A 19,503-nucleotide genomic window follows, 5' to 3' on the forward strand; every position below is an offset into this window, starting at 1 on the left:
TACCAAAAGTAGATCAGTTCTGCCTAGAAGTATATACATGAAGCTTCTGGAATTAACAGTGTCATTCAGAAAACGCCAGTCAATGCTTAATCACCTGAAAATATTAAACAGTATTCTCTTCATTTATCAGCTTCATTCACAAATGCTGAGCTTTATAAAAGAGAAGTTCTTAATGTAGGAAAGAATTTTCTTCGGAAACACATCATGTAGTGTAGTCAGGATTGTAAACATTATCAGTACTCTCGTCATTTCACAGCATTCTACCTCTAATCTCCGTGATAGAACATTAACAGAAAGATTGAACGGCTCTATTTATTAGTATTGAAAGTGTTTCCTACATGTTTCTAATCATTTGCCTGGACTATGACCGTGAATTTTAAGAGATTTACCAAAAGTAGACAGTTTTCCTAGAAGTATATACATGAATATTCAGGATTTAAACTGTGTTATTAAGAAAACGCCAGTCAAATCAGAATCACCTGTAAATATCAACAGTATTTTCATTTATCAGCTTCATACACAAATTCTGTTCTTTATAAACAGCAATTCTTAATGTTTGAAAGGACTTTCTTGGGAAAATCATCACCTAGAGTAGTCAGAATTGTAATCATTATCAGAACTCTTACCATTTCAGAGCATTCTACCTCTAATCTCCGTGATTGAACATGAACAGAAAGACAGAAAGGCTCTATTTATTAGTATTTAAAGTGTTTCCTACATGTTTCTAATCATTTGCCGGGACTATCACCGTGAATATTAAGAGTTTTACCAAAAGTAGACAGTTTTCCTAGAAGTATATACATGAATCTTCAGATTTAAACTGTGTCATTCAGAAAACGCCAGTCAAATCAGAATCACCTGTGAGTATCAACAGAATTTCTTCATTTATCACCTCATACACAAATTCTGCGCATTATAAAGAGCAATTATTAATGTTTGAAAGGAATTTCTTCAGAAAATCATCACCTACAGTAGTCAGAATTGTAAACATCATCAGTACTCTCGTCATTTCATAGCATTCTACCCCAAATCTCTGTGATTGTACATGAACATAAAGATTCAACGGCTCTATTAATTAGTATTTGAAGAAAATACTGTTGATACTTACAGGTGATTCTTATTTGACTGGCATTTTTTGAATGACAAAGTGGAAATCCTGAAGATCATCTATATCCTTCTAGGAAAACTGTCTACTTTTGGTAAAACTGTTAAAATACACAATGATAGTCTCGGGAAATGATTAGAAACGTGTAAGAATCACTTAAAATGCTAGTAAATAGAGCCGTTCTATCTTTATGACCGTGTTGAATCACCGAGATTAGAAGTAGAAAACTCTCAAATGAGCAGAGTAATGATATTATTTATAATTCCGGCTACACTAGATGGTGTTTTTACGAAGAAACTGCTTAGAAACATTAGGAATTGCTGTTTATAAAGCTCAGAATTTGTTATGAAGCTTGTAAATGAAGAGAATACTGTTTATATTTAAGGTGATTCTGATTTTACTGGCGTTTTCTGAATGACAAAGTGTAAGTCATGAAGATTCATGTATATCCTTCAAGGAAAACTGTCTAATTTTGGTAAAACTGTTAAAATACACAATGATAGTCTCGGGAAATGATTACAAACGTGTAAGAAACACTTAAAACGCTAGAAAAAACAGCCGTTCTATCTTTATGGCCGAGTTCAATCACCGAGATTAGAAGTAGAAAACTCACAAATGAGCAGAGTAACAGTAATGTTACAATTCCGGCTACTCTAGATGGTGATTTTTCTGAAGAAACTGTTTTCAAACATTAAGAAATGTTGTTTATAGAGCGCAGAATTTGTGTATAAGCCGATAAATGAAGAGAATACTGTTATATTTACAATTGAGGCTGAATATCCCGGCATTTTCTGAAGGACACAGTTTAAATCTTGAAGATTCCTGTATATTCTTCTAGGAAAACTGCCTAATTTTGGTAAAACTCTTAAAATACACAAGGATAGTCCCGGGAAATGATTAGAAACATGTAAGAAACACTTGAAATGCTGGTCAATAGAGCCGTTCTATCTTTATGGCCTAGTTCAATCACCGAGATTAGAGGTAGAAAACTCTCAAATGAGGAGAGTAATGATAATGTTTACAGTTCCGGCTAATCTAGATGGTGTTTTTCCGAAGAAACTGCTTTCAAATATTAAGAATGGATGTTTCTAAAACTCAGAATTTGTTATGAAGCTGAAAAATGGAGAGAACACTGTTTGTATTTACAGGTGATTCTGATTTGACTGGCGTTTTCTGAATGACAAAGTGTAAATCCTGAAGATCATCTATATCCTTCTAGGAAAACTGTCTACTTTTGGTAAAACTGTTAAAATACACAATGATAGTCTCGGGAAATGATTACAAACGTGTAAAAACACTTAAAATGCTAGAAAATAGAGCCGTTCTATCTTTATGGCCGTGTTCAATCACCGAGATTAGAAGTAGAAAACTCACAAACGAGCTGAGTAACGATAATGTTTACAATTCTGGCTACTCTAGATGGTGTTTTTCTGAAGAAACTGTTTCAAACATTAAGAAATGCTGTTTATAGAGCGCAGAATTTGTGTATAAAGCCGATAAATGAAGAGAATACTGTTTATATTTACAATTGAGGCTGAATATCCTGGCATTTTCTGAATGACACAGTTTGAATCATGAACAATCATGTATATACTTCTAGGAAAACTGTCTAATTTTGGTAAAACTCTTAAAATACACAAGGAAAGTCGCGGGAAATGATTAGAAACATGTAAGAAACACTTGAAATGCTGGTCAATAGAGCCGTTCTATCTTTACACTTGGAGTGCGGGAAACGAGTTAAGTCGGCTCGCGTGAATTGGCGCGTACTCCGCGGGAGCCGTCTTTAACTCGGTTCATATAGATTTGCGGTGGAGTGCGGGAACCGTGTAAACTCGGGCCGATTGTAACTGCGTATTACCAAATATTTGTTTGTAATCCACCCTTTTGGTGGATGGAACAAAACCAAAAGACAGAGCCATCTTATATTTCGGCGGGAAATTCACCCACACTCCAAGTGTTTATGGCCTAGTTCAATCACCGAGATTAGAGGTAGAAAACTCTCAAATGAGGAGAGTAATGATAATGTTTACAGTTCCGGCTAATCTAGATGGTGTTTTTCAGAAGAAACTGCTTTCAAACATTAAGAATTGCTGTTTATAGAGCACAGAATTTGTGTATAAAGCCGATAAATGAAGAGAATACTGTTTATATTTACAATTGAGGCTGAATATCCTGGCATTTTCTGAATGACAGTTTAAATCCTGAAGATTCATGTACATCCTTCTAGGAAAACTGTCTAATTTTGGTAAAACTGTTAAAATACACAAGGATAGTCCCGGGAAATGATTAGACACATGTAAGAAACACTTGAAATGCTGGCAAATAGAGCCGTTCTATCTTTATGGCCTAGTTCAATCACCGAGATTAGAGGTAGAAAACTCTCAAATGAGGAGAGTAATGATAATGTTTACAGTTCCGGCTAATCTAGATGGTGTTTTTCCGAAGAAACTGCTTTCAAACATTAAGAATTGCTGTTTCTAAAACTCAGAATTTGTTATGAAGCTGAAAAATGGAGAGAACACTGTTTGTATTAACAGGTGATTCTGATTTGACTGGCGTTTTCTGAATGACAAAGTGTAAATCCTGAAGATCATCTATATCCTCTAGGAAAACTGTCTACTTTTAGTAAAACTGTTAAAATACACAATGATAGTCTCGGGAAATGATTACAAACGTGTAAAAACACTTAAAATGCTAGAAAATAGAGCCGTTCTATCTTTATGGCCGTGTTCAATCACCGAGATTAGAAGTAGAAAACTCGCAAACGAGCAGAGTAACGATAATGTTTACAATTCCGGCTACTCTAGATGGTGTTTTTCTGAAGAAACTGTTTCAAACATTAAGAAATGCTGTTTATAGAGCGCAGAATTTGTGTATAAAGCCGATAAATGAAGATAATAGTGTTTATATTTACAATTGAGGCTGAATATCCTGGCATTTTCTGAATGACACAGTTTGAATCATGAACAATCATGTATATACTTCTAGGAAAACTGTCTAATTTTGGTAAAACTCTTAAAATACACAAGGAAAGTCGCGGGAAATGATTAGAAACATGTAAGAAACACTTGAAATGCTGGTCAATAGAGCCGTTCTATCTTTACACTTGGAGTGCGGGAAACGAGTTAAGTCGGCTCGCGTGAATTGCGCGTACTCCGCGGGAGCCGTCTTTAACTCGGTTCATATAGATTTGCGGTGGAGTGCGGGAAACGTGTAAACTCGGGCCGATTGTAACTGCGTATTACCAAATATTTGTTTGTAATCCACCCTTTTGGTGGATGGAACAAAACCAAAAGACAGAGCCATCTTATATTTCGGCGGGAAATTCACCCACACTCCAAGTGTTTATGGCCTAGTTCAATCACCGAGATTAGAGGTAGAAAACTCTCAAATGAGGAGAGTAATGATAATGTTTACAGTTCCGGCTAATCTAGATGGTGTTTTTCAGAAGAAACTGCTTTCAAACATTAAGAATTGCTGTTTGTAAAGCTCAGAATTTATGAAGCTGATAAATGGAGAGAACACTGTTTATATTTACAGGTGATTCTTATTTGACTGGCATTTTCTGAATGACAAAGTGGAAATCCTGAAGATCATCGATATCCTTCTAGGAAAACTGTCTACTTTTGGTAAAACTGTTAAAATACTCAATGATAGTCTCGGGAAATGATTAGAAACGTGTAAGAAAAACTTGGAATGCTGGTCAATAGAGCCGTTCTATCTATATGGCCGTGTTCAATCACCGAGCTTAGAAGTAGAAAACTCTCAAATGAGCAGAGTAATGATAATGTTTACAGTTCCGGCTACTCTAGATGGTGTTTTTCAGATGAAACTGCTTTCAAACATTAAGAATTGCTGTTTCTAAAGCTCAGAATTTATGAAGCTGATAAATGGAGAGAACACTGTTTATATTTACAGGTGATTCTGATTTGACTGGCGTTTTCTGAATGACACAGTTTAAATCCTGAAGATTCATGTATATCCTTCTAGGAAAACTGTCTACTTTTGGTAAAACTGTAAAAATACACAATATCGTCTCGGGAAATGATTACAAACGTGTAAGAAAATCTTAAAATGCTAGTAAATAGAGCCGTTCTATCTTTATGGCCGTGTTCAATTACCGAGATTAGAAGTAGAAAACTCACAAACGAGCTGAGTAACGATAATGTTTACAATTCCGGCTACTCTAGATGGTGTTTTTCTGAAGAAACTGTTTCAAACATTAAGAAATGCTGTTTATAGAGCGCAGAATTTGTGTATAAAGCCGATAAATGAAGAGAATACTGTTTATATTTACAATTGAGGCTGAATATCCTGGCATTTTCTGAATGACACAGTTTGAATCATGAACAATCATGTATATACTTCTAGGAAAACTGTCTAATTTTGGTAAAACTCTTAAAATACACAAGGAAAGTCGCGGGAAATGATTAGAAACATGTAAGAAACACTTGAAATGCTGGTCAATAGAGCCGTTCTATCTTTACACTTGGAGTGCGGGAAACGAGTTAAGTCGGCTCGCGTGAATTGCGCGTACTCCGCGGGAGCCGTCTTTAACTCGGTTCATATAGATTTGCGGTGGAGTGCGGGAAACGTGTAAACTCGGGCCGATTGTAACTGCGTATTACCAAATATTTGTTTGTAATCCACCCTTTTGGTGGATGGAACAAAACCAAAAGACAGAGCCATCTTATATTTCGGCGGGAAATTCACCCACACTCCAAGTGTTTATGGCCTAGTTCAATCACCGAGATTAGAGGTAGAAAACTCTCAAATGAGGAGAGTAATGATAATGTTTACAGTTCCGGCTAATCTAGATGGTGTTTTTCAGAAGAAACTGCTTTCAAACATTAAGAATTGCTGTTTATAGAGCACAGAATTTGTGTATAAAGCCGATAAATGAAGAGAATACTGTTTATATTTACAATTGAGGCTGAATATCCTGGCATTTTCTGAATGACAGTTTAAATCCTGAAGATTCATGTACATCCTTCTAGGAAAACTGTCTAATTTTGGTAAAACTGTTAAAATACACAATGATAGTCTCCGGAAATGATTAGAAACGTGTAAGAAAAACTGAAAATGCTAGTAAATAGAGGCGTTCTATCTTTATGGCCGTGTTCAATCACCGAGCTTAGAAGTAGAAAACTCTCAAATGAGCAGAGTAATGATAATGTTTACAGTTCCGGCTAATCTAGATGGTGTTTTTCCGAAGAAACTGCTTTCAAACATTAAGAATTGCTGTTTCTAAAACTCAGAATTTGTTATGAAGCTTAAAAATGGAGAGAACACTGTTTGTATTAACAGGTGATTCTGATTTGACTCGCGTTTTCTGATTGACAAACTGTAAATCCTGAAGATCATCTATATCCTTCTAGGAAAACTGTCTACTTTTAGTAAAACTGTTAAAATACACAATGAGAGTCTCGGGAAATGATTACAAACGTGTAAGAAACACTTAAAATGCTAGTAAATAGAGCCGTTCTATCTTATTGCCGTGTTCTATCACTGAGATTAGAAGTAGAAAACTCGCAAACGAGCAGAGTAACGATAATGTTTACAATTCCGGCTACTCTAGATGGTGTTTTTCTGAAGAAACTGTTTTCAAACATTAAGAAATGCTGTTTATAGAGAGCAGAATTTGTGTATAAAGCCGATAAATGAAGATAATAGTGTTTATATTTACAATTGAGGCTGAATATCCTGGCATTTTCTGAAGGACACAGTTTAAATCTTGAAGATTCATGTATATTCTTCTAGGAAAACTGTCTAATTTTGGTAAAACTCTTAAAATACACAAGGATAGTCCCGGGAAATGATTAGAAACATGTAAGAAACACTTGAAATGCTGGTCAATAGAGCCGTTCTATCTTTATGGCCTAGTTCAATCACCGAGATTAGAGGTAGAAAACTCTCAAATGAGGAGAGTAATGATAATGTTTACAGTTCCGGCTATTCTAGATGGTGTTTTTCTGAAGAAAGTGCTTTCAAACATTAAGAATTGCTATTTATAAAGCCCAGAATTCGTTATGAAGCTGACAAATGGAGAGAATACTGTTTATATTTACAGGTAATTCTGATTTGACTGGCATTTTGTGAATGACACAGTTTAAATCCTTAAGATTCATGTATATCCTTCGAGGAAAACTGTCTACTTTTGGTAAAACTGTTAAAATACACAATGATAGTCTCCGGAAATGATTAGAAACGTGTAAGAAAAACTGAAAATGCTAGTAAATAGAGGCGTTCTATCTTTATGGCCGTGTTCAATCACCGAGCTTAGAAGTAGAAAACTCTCAAATGAGCAGAGTAATGATAATGTTTACAGTTCCGGCTAATCTAGATGGTGTTTTTCCGAAGAAACTGCTTTCAAACATTAAGAATTGCTGTTTCTAAAACTCAGAATTTGTTATGAAGCTGAAAAATGGAGAGAACACTGTTTGTATTAACAGGTGATTCTGATTTGACTGGCGTTTTCTGAATGACAAAGTGTAAATCCTGAAGATCATCTATATCCTCTAGGAAAACTGTCTACTTTTAGTAAAACTGTTAAAATACACAATGATAGTCTCGGGAAATGATTACAAACGTGTAAAAACACTTAAAATGCTAGAAAATAGAGCCGTTCTATCTTTATGGCCGTGTTCAATCACCGAGATTAGAAGTAGAAAACTCACAAACGAGCTGAGTAACGATAATGTTTACAATTCCGGCTACTCTAGATGGTGTTTTTCTGAAGAAACTGTTTCAAACATTAAGAAATGCTGTTTATAGAGCGCAGAATTTGTGTATAAAGCCGATAAATGAAGATAATAGTGTTTATATTTACAATTGAGGCTGAATATCCTGGCATTTTCTGAATGACACAGTTTGAATCATGAACAATCATGTATATACTTCTAGGAAAACTGTCTAATTTTGGTAAAACTCTTAAAATACACAAGGAAAGTCGCGGGAAATGATTAGAAACATGTAAGAAACACTTGAAATGCTGGTCAATAGAGCCGTTCTATCTTTACACTTGGAGTGCGGGAAACGAGTTAAGTCGGCTCGCGTGAATTGCGCGTACTCCGCGGGAGCCGTCTTTAACTCGGTTCATATAGATTTGCGGTGGAGTGCGGGAAACGTGTAAACTCGGGCCGATTGTAACTGCGTATTACCAAATATTTGTTTGTAATCCACCCTTTTGGTGGATGGAACAAAACCAAAAGACAGAGCCATCTTATGTTTTGGCGGGAAATTCACCCGCACTCCAAGTGTTTATGGCCTAGTTCAATCACCGAGATTAGAGGTAGAAAACTCTCAAATGAGGAGAGTAATGATAATGTTTACAGTTCCGGCGAATCTAGATGGTGTTTTTCAGAAGAAACTGCTTTCAAACATTAAGAATTGCTGTTTATAGAGCACAGAATTTGTGTATAAAGCCGATAAATGAAGAGAATACTGTTTATATTTACAATTGAGGCTGAATATCCTGGCATTTTCTGAATGACAGTTTAAATCCTGAAGATTCATGTACATCCTTCTAGGAAAACTGTCTAATTTTGGTAAAACTGTTAAAATACACAAGGATAGTCCCGGGAAATGATTAGACACATGTAAGAAACACTTGAAATGCTGGCAAATAGAGCCGTTCTATCTTTATGGCCTAGTTCAATCACCGAGATTAGAGGTAGAAAACTCTCAAATGAGGAGAGTAATGATAATGTTTACAGTTCCGGCTACTCTAGATGGTGTTTTTCCGAAGAAAGTGCTTTCAAACATTAAGAATTGCTATTTATAAAGCCCAGAATTCGTTATGAAGCTGACAAATGGAGAGAATACTGTTTATATTTACAGGTAATTCTGATTTGACTGGCATTTTGTGAATGACACAGTTTAAATCCTTAAGATTCATGTATATCCTTCGAGGAAAACTGTCTACTTTTGGTAAAACTGTTAAAATACACAATGATAGTCTCCGGAAATGATTAGAAACGTGTAAGAAAAACTGAAAATTCTAGTAAATAGAGGCGTTCTATCTTTATGGCCGTGTTCAATCACCGAGATTAGAAGTAGAAAACTCTGAAATGAGCAGAGTAATGATAATGTTTACAATTCCGGCTACTCTAGATGGTGTTTTTCCAAAGAAACTGTTTTCAAACATTAAGAATTGCTGTTTATAGAGCGCAGAATTTGTGAATAAAGGCGATAAATGAAGAGAATACTGTTTATATTTACAATTGAGGCTGAATATCCTGGGATTTTCTGAATGACGTAGTTTAAATCTTGAAGATTCATGTATATACTCTAGGAAAACTGTCTAATGTTGGTAAAACTCTTAAAATACACAAGGATAGTCCCGGGAAATGATTAGACACATGCAAGAAACACTTGAAATACGGGTCCATAGAGCCGTTCTATCTTTATGGCCTAGTTCAATCACCGAGATTAGAGGTAGAAAACTCTCAAATGAGGAGAGTAATGATAATGTTTACAGTTCCGGCTACTCTAGATGGTGTTTTTCCGAAGAAAGTGCTTTCAAACATTAAGAATTGCTATTTATAAAGCCCAGAAATCGTTATGAAGCTGACAAATGGAGAGAATACTGTTTATATTTACAGGTAATTCTGATTTGACTGGCATTTTGTGAATGACACATTTTAAATCCTGAAGATTCATCTATATACTTCTAGGAAAACTGTCTACTTTTGGTAAAACTGTTAAAATACACAATGATAGTCTCCGGAAATGATTAGAAACGTGTAAGAAAAACTGAAAATGCTAGTAAATAGAGGCGTTCTATCTTTATGGCCGTGTTCAATCACCGAGCTTAGAAGTAGAAAACTCTCAAATGAGCAGAGTAATGATAATGTTTACAATTCCGGCTACTCTAGATGGTGTTTTTCCAAAGAAACTGTTTCAAACATTAAGAATTGCTGTTTATAGAGCGCAGAATTTGGAAATAATGGCGATAAATGAAGAGAATACTGTTTATATTTACAATTGAGGCTGAATATACTGGGATTTTCTGAATGACGTAGTTTAAATCTTGAAGATTCATGTATATACTCTAGGAAAACTGTCTACTTTTGGTAAAACTGTTAAAATACACAATGATAGTCTCCGGAAATGATTACAAACGTGTAAGAAAAACTTAAAATGCTAGTAAATAGAGCCGTTGTATCTTTATGGCCGTGTTCAATCACCGAGCTTAGAAGTAGAAAACTCTCAAATGAGCAGAGTAATGATAATGTTTACAATTCCGGCTACTCTAGATGGTGTTTTTCCAAAGAAACTGTTTTCAAACATTAAGAATTGCTGTTTATAGAGCGCAGAATTTGTGAATAAAGGCGATAAATGAAGAGAATACTGTTTATATTTACAATTGAGGCTGAATATCCTGGGATTTTCTGAATGACGTAGTTTAAATCTTGAAGATTCATGTATATACTCTAGGAAAACTGTCTAATTTTGGTAAAACTCTTAAAATACACAAGGATAGTCCCGGGAAATGATTAGACACATGCAAGAAACACTTGAAATACGGGTCAATAGAGCCGTTCTATCTTTATGGCCTTGTTCAATCACCGAGATGAGAGGTAGAAAACTCTCAAATGAGGAGAGTAATGATAATGTTTACAGTTCCGGCTACTCTAGATGGTGTTTTTCCGAAGAAAGTGCTTTCAAACATTAAGAATTGCTGTTTATAAAGCTCAGAATTCATTATGAAGCTGACAAATGGAGAGAATACTGTTTATATTTACAGGTGATTTTGATTTGACTGGAGTTTTGTGAATGACACATTTTAAATCCTGAAGATTCATCTATATACTTCTAGGAAAACTGTCTACTTTTGTTAAAACTTTTAAAATACACAATGATAGTCTCCGGAAATGATTACAAACGTGTAAGAATCACTTAAAATGATAGTAAATAGAGCCGTTCTATCTTTAAGGCCGTGTTCAATCACCGAGATTAGAAGTAGAAAACTCGCAAATGAGCAGAGTAATAATAATGTTTACAATTCCGGCTACTCTAGATGGTGTTTTTCAGATGAAACTGCTTTCAAACATTAAGAATTGCTGTTTCTAAAGCTCAGAATTTATGAAGCTGATAAATGGAGAGAACACTGTTTATATTTACAGGTGATTCTGATTTGACTGGCGTTTTCTGAATGACACAGTTTAAATCCTGAAGATTCATGTATATCCTTCTAGGAAAACTGTCTACTTTTGGTAAAACTGTAAAAATACACAATATCGTCTCGGGAAATGATTACAAACGTGTAAGAAAAACTTAATGCTTGAAAGAACTTTCTTCGGAAAAAAGCCAAGAAAATTAGCCGGAATTGTAAACATTATTAGTATTCTCGTCAATTCACAGCTTTCTACCTCTAATCTCGGTAATTGAACACGGCCATAAAGATAATATGGGTCTATTTACTTATATTTTAAGTGTTTCCTACAGGTTCCTAATCATTTCCATGTACAAACATTGTGTATTTTCAAGTTTTTACAAAATGAGACAGTTTTCTTAGAAATATATACATGAATCTTCAGGGTTTAAACTGTTTCATTCAAAAAAACTCCCGCCAATTCAGCCTCAATTGTAAATATGAACAGTATTCTCTTCATTTTAAAGCTTTATTTACAAATACTGAGCTCTATAAACTGCAATTCTTAATGTTTGAAAGAACTTTCTTCAGAAAAACGCCAAGTAAATTATCCGGAATTGTAAACATTATCAGTGTTCTCGTCATTTCACAGCTTTCTACCTCTAATCTCGGTGATTGAACATGGCCATAACGATAGTATGGCTCTATTTACTAGTATTTCAAGTGTTTGTTACGCATTTCTAATCATTTCACGGACTATTACTGTGTATTTAAAAGTTTTACCAAAAATAGACAGTTTTCCTACAGTTATATACATGAATCTTCAGGATTTAAATTTTTTCATTCCTAAAACGCCAGAGAAATCTGACTCAATTGTAAAGAGAAACAGTATTCTCTTCATTTAAAAGCTTTTTACACAAAACCTGAGCTGAATAAATAGTAACTTTTAATATTCGAAAGAACTTTCTTTGGAAAAAAGCCAAGAAAATTAGCCGGAATTGTAAACATTATCAGTATTCTCGTTAATTTACAGCTTTCTACCACTAATCTCGGTAATTGAACACGGCCATAAAGATAGTATGGGTCTATTTACTTTATTTCAAGTGTTTCCTACAGGTTCCTAATCATTTCCATGTACAAACGTTGTGTATTTTAAGAGTTTTTACAAAATGAGACAGTTTTCTTAGAAATATATACATGAATCTTATGGGTTTAAACTGTTTCATTCAAAAAACTCCCACCAATTCAGCCTCAATTTTAAATATGAACAGTATTTTCTTCATTTTAAAGCTTTATTTACAAATACTGAGCTCTATAATCTGCAATTCTTAATGTTTGAAAGAACTTTCATCAGAAAAACGCCAAGTAAATTAGCCGGAATTGTAAACATTATCAGTGTTCTCGTCATTTCACAGCTTTCTACCTCTAATCTCGGTGATTGAACATGGCCATAACGATAGTATGGCTCTTTTTACTAGTATTTTCAAGTGTTTGTTACGCATTTCTTATCATTTCACAGGACTATTACTGTGTATTCAAATGTTTTACCAAAAATAGACAGTTTTCCTACAGGTATATACATGAATCTTCAGGATTTAAAATTTTTCATTCCTAAAACGCCAGAGATATCTGACTCAACTGTAAAGAGAAACAGTATTCTCTTCATTTAAAAGCTTTTTACACAAAACCTGAGCTGAATAAATAGTAACTTTTAATGTTTGAAAGAACTTTCTTTGGAAAAAAGCCAAGAAAATTAGCCGGAATTGTAAACATTATCAGTATTCTCGTCAATTCACAGCTTTCTACCTCTAATCTCGGTAATTGAACATGGCCATAAAGATAGTATGGGTCTATTTACTTATATTTCAAGTGTTTCCTACAGGTTCCTAATCATTTCCATGTACAAACGTTGTGTATTTTAAGTTTTTACAAAATGAGACAGTTTTCTTAGAAATACATATATGAATCTTCAGGGTTTAACTGTTTCATTCAAAAAACTCCCGCCAATTCAGCCTCAATTGTAAATATGAACAGTATTCTCTTCATTTTAAAGCTTTATTTACAAATACTGAGCTCTATAAACTGCAATTCTTAATGTTTGAAAGAACTTTCTTCAGAAAAACGCCAAGTAAATTAGCCGGAATTGTAAACATTAACAGTATTCTGGTCATTTCACAGCTTTCTACCTCTAATCTCAGTGATTGAACATGGCAATAACGATATATGGCTCTATTTACTAGTACTTCAAGTGTTTCTTACACATTTCTAATCATTTCGCTGGACTATTATTGTGTATTAAAAGTTTCACCAAAATTATACAGTTTTCCTACAGGTATATACATGAATCTTCAGGATTTAAACTATTTCATTCCTAAAACGCCAGAGAAATCTGACTCAACTGTAAAGAGAAACAGTATTCTCTTCATTTAAAAGCTTTTTACACAAAACCTGAGCTGAATAAATAGTAACTTTTAATGTTTGAAAGAACTTTCTTTGGAAAAAAGCCAAGAATATTAGCCGGAATTGTAAACATTATCAGTATTCTCATCAATTCACAGCTTTCTACCTCTAATCTCAGTAATTGAACACGGCCTTAAAGATGGTATGGGTCTATTTACTTATAATTCAAGTGTTTCCTACAGGTTCCTAATCATTTCCATGTACTGTCATTGTGTATTTTAAGAATTTTACCAAAATGAGGCAGTTTTCTTAGCAATATATACATGAATCTTCAGGGTTTAAACTGTTTCATTCAAAAAACTCCTGCCTATTCAGCCTCAATTGTAAATAGGAACAGTATTCTCTTCATTTAAAGGCTTTATATACAAATTCTGAGCTCTATATACTGCAATTCTTAATGTTTGAAAGAACTTTCTTCTGAAAAACGCCAGGTAAATTAGCCAGAATTGTAAACATTAACACTATTCTGGTCATTTCACAGCTTTATACCTCTAATCTCAGTGATTGAACACGACCATACCGATAGTATGGCTCTATTTACTAGTACTTCAAGTGTTTCTTACACATTTCTAATCATTTCGCTGGACTATTATTGTGTATTTAAAAGTTTCACCAAAATTAGACAGTTTTCCTACAGTTTTCACTGCTAGAACACGGCCCCTTTACAGTAAGTCTGTATTTACATGGAACCCTAGCGTTTCAGATATATTCCCATACAATTCCAGGTTCTATTTTATTGACTTCTTAGAGATTTTATCTAACTAACATCGTGTTCTGAACTCTACAGGCTTCAATTTTAAAGAATTTTATGCCGGTTTTTTTAAAAAAGCCAAGTTTTTTCCCGGAAATATGAATGTAATCAGTATCCTAGTGACTAAACAGCAGTTTCTGTGACGGCTTTTAGTGTTTGAACACGGCCCCACAGAGAGTAAGGCTCTATTTACTTGTTTTCTGAGCTTTTCAGATACCTTCCTACACAAAACAAGGTTCTATTAGTTTGATTTCTTAAAGGTTCTATCCAACTCACATAGTGTTCTAAGGTCTATAGATTGAATTTTAAAGGGTTGTAACCAGTTTTCTTTTAAATCTCTAACAGATTGAACAGGAATTATAAATGGAAACTGTATATTTGTCATTTCAGAACTGTTTGAAAGTCTGTTTTCACTGTTAGCACACGGCCCCGTTACAGTAAGGCTGTATTTACATGGAACCCTAGCGTTTCAGATATATTCCCATACAATTCCAGGTTCTATTTTATTGACTTCTTAGAGATTTAATCTAACTAACATCGTTTTCTGAACACTACAGGCTGGAATTTTAAAGATTTTTATGCCGGGTTATTTAAAAACGCCAAGTTTTTTACCGGAAATAAAAATGTAATCAGTATCCTCGTGACTAAACAGCTGTTTGTGTGATGGCTTTCAGTGTTTGAACACGGCCCCACAGAGAGTAAGGCTCTATTTACTTGTTTTCTGAGCTTTTCAGATACCTTCCTACACAAAACAAGGTTCTATTAGTTTGATTTCTTAAAGGTTCTTTCCAACTCACATAGTGCTCTAAGGTCTATAGATTGAATTTTAAAGGGTTGTAACCAGGTTTCTTTTAAATATCTAACAGATTGAACAGGAATTATAAATGGAAACTGTATATTTGTCATTTCAGAACTGTTTGAAAGTCTGTTTTCACTGTTAGCACACGGCCCCGTTACAGTAAGGCTGTATTTACATGGAACCCTAGCGTTTCAGATATATTCCCATACAATTCCAGGTTCTATTTTATTGACTTCTTAGAGATTTAATCTAACTAACATCGTGTTCTGAACTCTACAGGCTTGAATTTTGAAGATTTTTATGCCGGGTTTTTTAAAAACGCCAAGTTTTTTCCCAGAAATACAAATGTTATCAGTATCCTCGTGACTAAACAGCTGTTTCTATGAGAGCTTTCAGTGTTTGAACACGACCCAAAGAGAGTAAGGCTCTATTTACTTGTTTTCTGAGCTTTTCAGATACCTTCCTATATAAGATCAGGTTCTATTATTTTGATTTCTTAAATGTTCTGTCCAACTCACATAGTGTTCTGAGGTCTATAGATTTGAATTTTAAAGGGTTGTAACCAGGTTTCTTTTAAATATCTAACAGAATGAACAGGAATTATAAATGGAAACCGTATATTCGTCATTTTAGAACTGTTTGAAAGTCAGTTTTCACTGTTAAAACACGGCCCCGTCGATGGTAAGTCTGTATTTACATGTAACCCTAGCGTTTCTGAAACATTCCCATACAATTCCAGGTTCTATTTTATTGACTTCTTAGAGATTTAATCAAACTAACATCGTGTTCTGAACTCTACAGGCTTGAATTTTGAAGTTTTTTATGCGGGGTTTTATAAAAAAGACTTTTTTTACCGGAAATACAAATGCAATCAGTATCCTCATGACTAAACAGCTGTTTCTATGAGAGCTTTCAGTGTTTGAACATGGCCCCACAGAGAGTCAGGCTCTATTTACTTGTTTTCCGAGCTTTTCAGATACCTTCCTATACAAAACCAGGTTCTATTATTTTGATTTCTTAAAGGTTCTGTCCAACTCACATACTGTTCTAAGGTCTATAGATTTGAATTTTAAAGGGTTGTAAACAGGTTCCTTTTGGATATCTAACAGATTGAACAGGAATTATAAATGGCAACCGTATATTCGTCATTTCAGAACAGTTTGAAAGACAGTTTTCACTGTTAGAACACAGTCCCGTTACTGGAAGGCTGTATTTACATGGAACCCTAGCATTTCAGATATATTCCCATACAATTCCAGGTTCTATTTTATTGACTTCTTAGAGATTTAATCTAACTAATATCGTCTTCTGAAGTCTACAGGCTTGAATTTTGAAGTTTATTTATGCCGGGTTTTTTAAAATCGTTAAGTTTTTTACCGGAAATACAAATGTAATCAGTATCCTCGTGACTAAACAGCTGTTTCTATGACGGCTTTCAGTGTTTGAACACGGCCCCACAGAGAGTAAGGCTCTATTTACTTGTTTTCCGAGCTTTTCAGATACCTTCCTATACAAAAACATGTTCTATCATTTTGCTTTCTTAAAGGTTCTGTCCAACTCACTTAGTGTTCTAAGGTCTATAGATTTGAATTTTAAAGGGTTGTAACCAGGTTTCTTTTAAATATCTAACAGACTGAACAGGAATTATAAATGGAAACTGTATATTCATCATTTCAGAACTGTTTGAAAGTCAGTTTTCACTGTTAGACCACGGCCCCGTCGACAGTAAGGCTGTATTTACATGGAACCCTAGCGGTTCAGATATATTCCCATACAATTCCAGGGTCTATTTTTTTGACTTCTTAGAGATTCGATCTAACTAACATCATTTTCTGAACTCTACAGGCTTGAATTTTGAAGATTTTTATGCCGGGTTTTTTAAAAACGCCAAGATTTTATCGGCAATACAAATGTAATCAGTATCCTCGTGACTAAACAGCTGTTTCTATGGGATCTTTCAGTTTTAGACCACGGTCCCACAGAGAGTAAGGCTCTAATTTTTTTTTCTGAGCTTTTCAGATACCTTCCTATACAAAACCAAGTTCTATTATTTGATTTCTTAAAGGTTCTGTCCAACTTCTATAGTGTTCTGAGGTCTACAGATATGAATTTTAAAGGGTTGTAAACAGGTTTCTTTTAAATATCTAACAGACTGAACAGGAATTATAAATGGAAACCGTATATTCGTCATTTCAGAACTGTTTGAAAGTCAGTTTTCACTGTTAAAACACGGCCCCGTTACAGTAAGGCTGTATTTACATGTAACCCTAGCGTTTCAGATACATTCCCATACAATTCCACGTTCTATTTTGTCGATTTCTTAGAGATTGATTCTAACTAACATCGTGTTCTGAACTCTACAGACTTGAATTTTGAACTTTTTTGTGCCGGGATTTTTAAAAACGCCAAGTTTTTGTACTGTAAATACAAATGTAATCAGTATCCTCGTGACTAAACAGCTGTTTCTATGAGAGCTTTCAGTGTTTGAACATGGCCCCACAGAGAGTAAGGCTCTATTTACATGTTTTCCTAGCGTTTCAGATACCTTCCTATACAAAACCAGGTTCTATCATTTTGATTTCTTAAAGGTTCAGTCTAACTCACATAGTGTTCTGAGGACTATAGATTTGAATTTTAAAGTGTTGTAACCTGGTTTCTTTTAAATATCTAACAGATTGAACAGGAATTATAAAAGGAAACCATATATTGTTCATTTCACAGCTGTTTGAAAGTCTTTTTTCAGTGTTAGAACATGGCCCTGTCGACAATAAGTCTATATTTACACGTAATGCTAGCGTTTCAGATACATTCCCATTCAATTCCAGGTTCTATTTTTTGACTTCTTAGAGATTTAATCTAACCAACATCATGTTCCGAACTCTATAGACTTGAATTGAAGTTTTTTTGCCGGGTTTTTTAAAAACGCCAAGTTTTTGGACCGGAAATAGAAATGTAATCAGTATCCTCATGACTATACAGCTGTATCTATGAGAGCCTTCAGAGTTTGAACTCGGCCCCACAGAGAGTAAGGCTCTATTTACATGTATTCCTGGCGTTTCAGATACCTTCCAGTACAATTCCGCGTTCTATCATTTTGATTTCTGAGAGCTTCAGTCTAAGTTACACTGTTATGATGTCTACAGATTTGATTTTTCAAGGGTTTTAAGTAGTTTTCTTTTAAAAAGCTAACTGTTTGAACCAGAATTATAAATGTGTACAGTATATTCCTCATTTCATAGCTGTTTAAAGTCATTTTACAGTGTTTGAACATGGCCGCACAGAGAATTAGTCTCTATTTACATGTATTCCAAGTGGTTCCTGAACATGCCTTCCTAATTTACTATCTATCCTTGTGAATTCTAATCATCATAACGACTTTCAGACATTTCTCTGAGCTTATAATCATAAATATTACAAGATTTAACCACCTTCTGAAAAATGCCATTTAACTGATTGGGAATTATGAATGTCAACACTATTCTACTTATTTCACAGCTGTTTGTACGTGAATTTTCCGTGATTTTACACTTTCCTACAGATATTATGGCTCTATTTCTATGTATAACTAGTGTTTCATAAACATTCATACTATTTCACTGGTTTAGTATAGTGAATTTCAAGTTATTTTAACCACACTCTTCCAATAACACCAACTCATTGAGCCAGAATTAGGAATGTAAAACACAATCCTACCCATTACAAAATCGTTTAAAGGCATAATTCTACTGTTTTAACACAAACCTACAGATATCAAGACTCGATTAACATGTATGCTAGGATTTTCAATCACTTTTCTACTCATAACCCTCATCTATGCTTCTCATTTTGGTTGGAAACTTTGGTTTACAGATTTTTGGTATTAAAAACACATACTTTCCAAATGCAAACTCATACTTTCCAAATGCAAACTCATGCAGGTGGAATTACAAATGTAAACACTTTCCAACTCTTTCAAAGCTGTTGGAATGCTAATTCTCATTGACTTAATACTGTTCTACACATATGAAGGCTCTATTTACATGTATTCCAAGTGGTTCATACACATGCGTTACTAATTCACTAGTCTACCATGGTGAATTCTACTTCATTTGAAGACTTTAGGGCAGTTCTCTACACTTATAATCATAAATTTCAAAAGATTAAAACACCTTTTTAAAAAATTGGCAATTAAATGTGAAGGAATGATGAATGTTAACACTATTCTACTCATTTCACAGCTGTTTGAACGTGAATTCTCATTGATTTTACACTTTCCTACAGATAGTAAGGCTCTCTATATATGTATACCAAGT

This window comes from Myotis lucifugus, unplaced genomic scaffold (assembly GCF_000147115.1).
Source record: "Myotis lucifugus unplaced genomic scaffold, Myoluc2.0 scaffold_1436, whole genome shotgun sequence".
Classification (NCBI taxonomy): Eukaryota; Metazoa; Chordata; class Mammalia; order Chiroptera; family Vespertilionidae; genus Myotis; species Myotis lucifugus.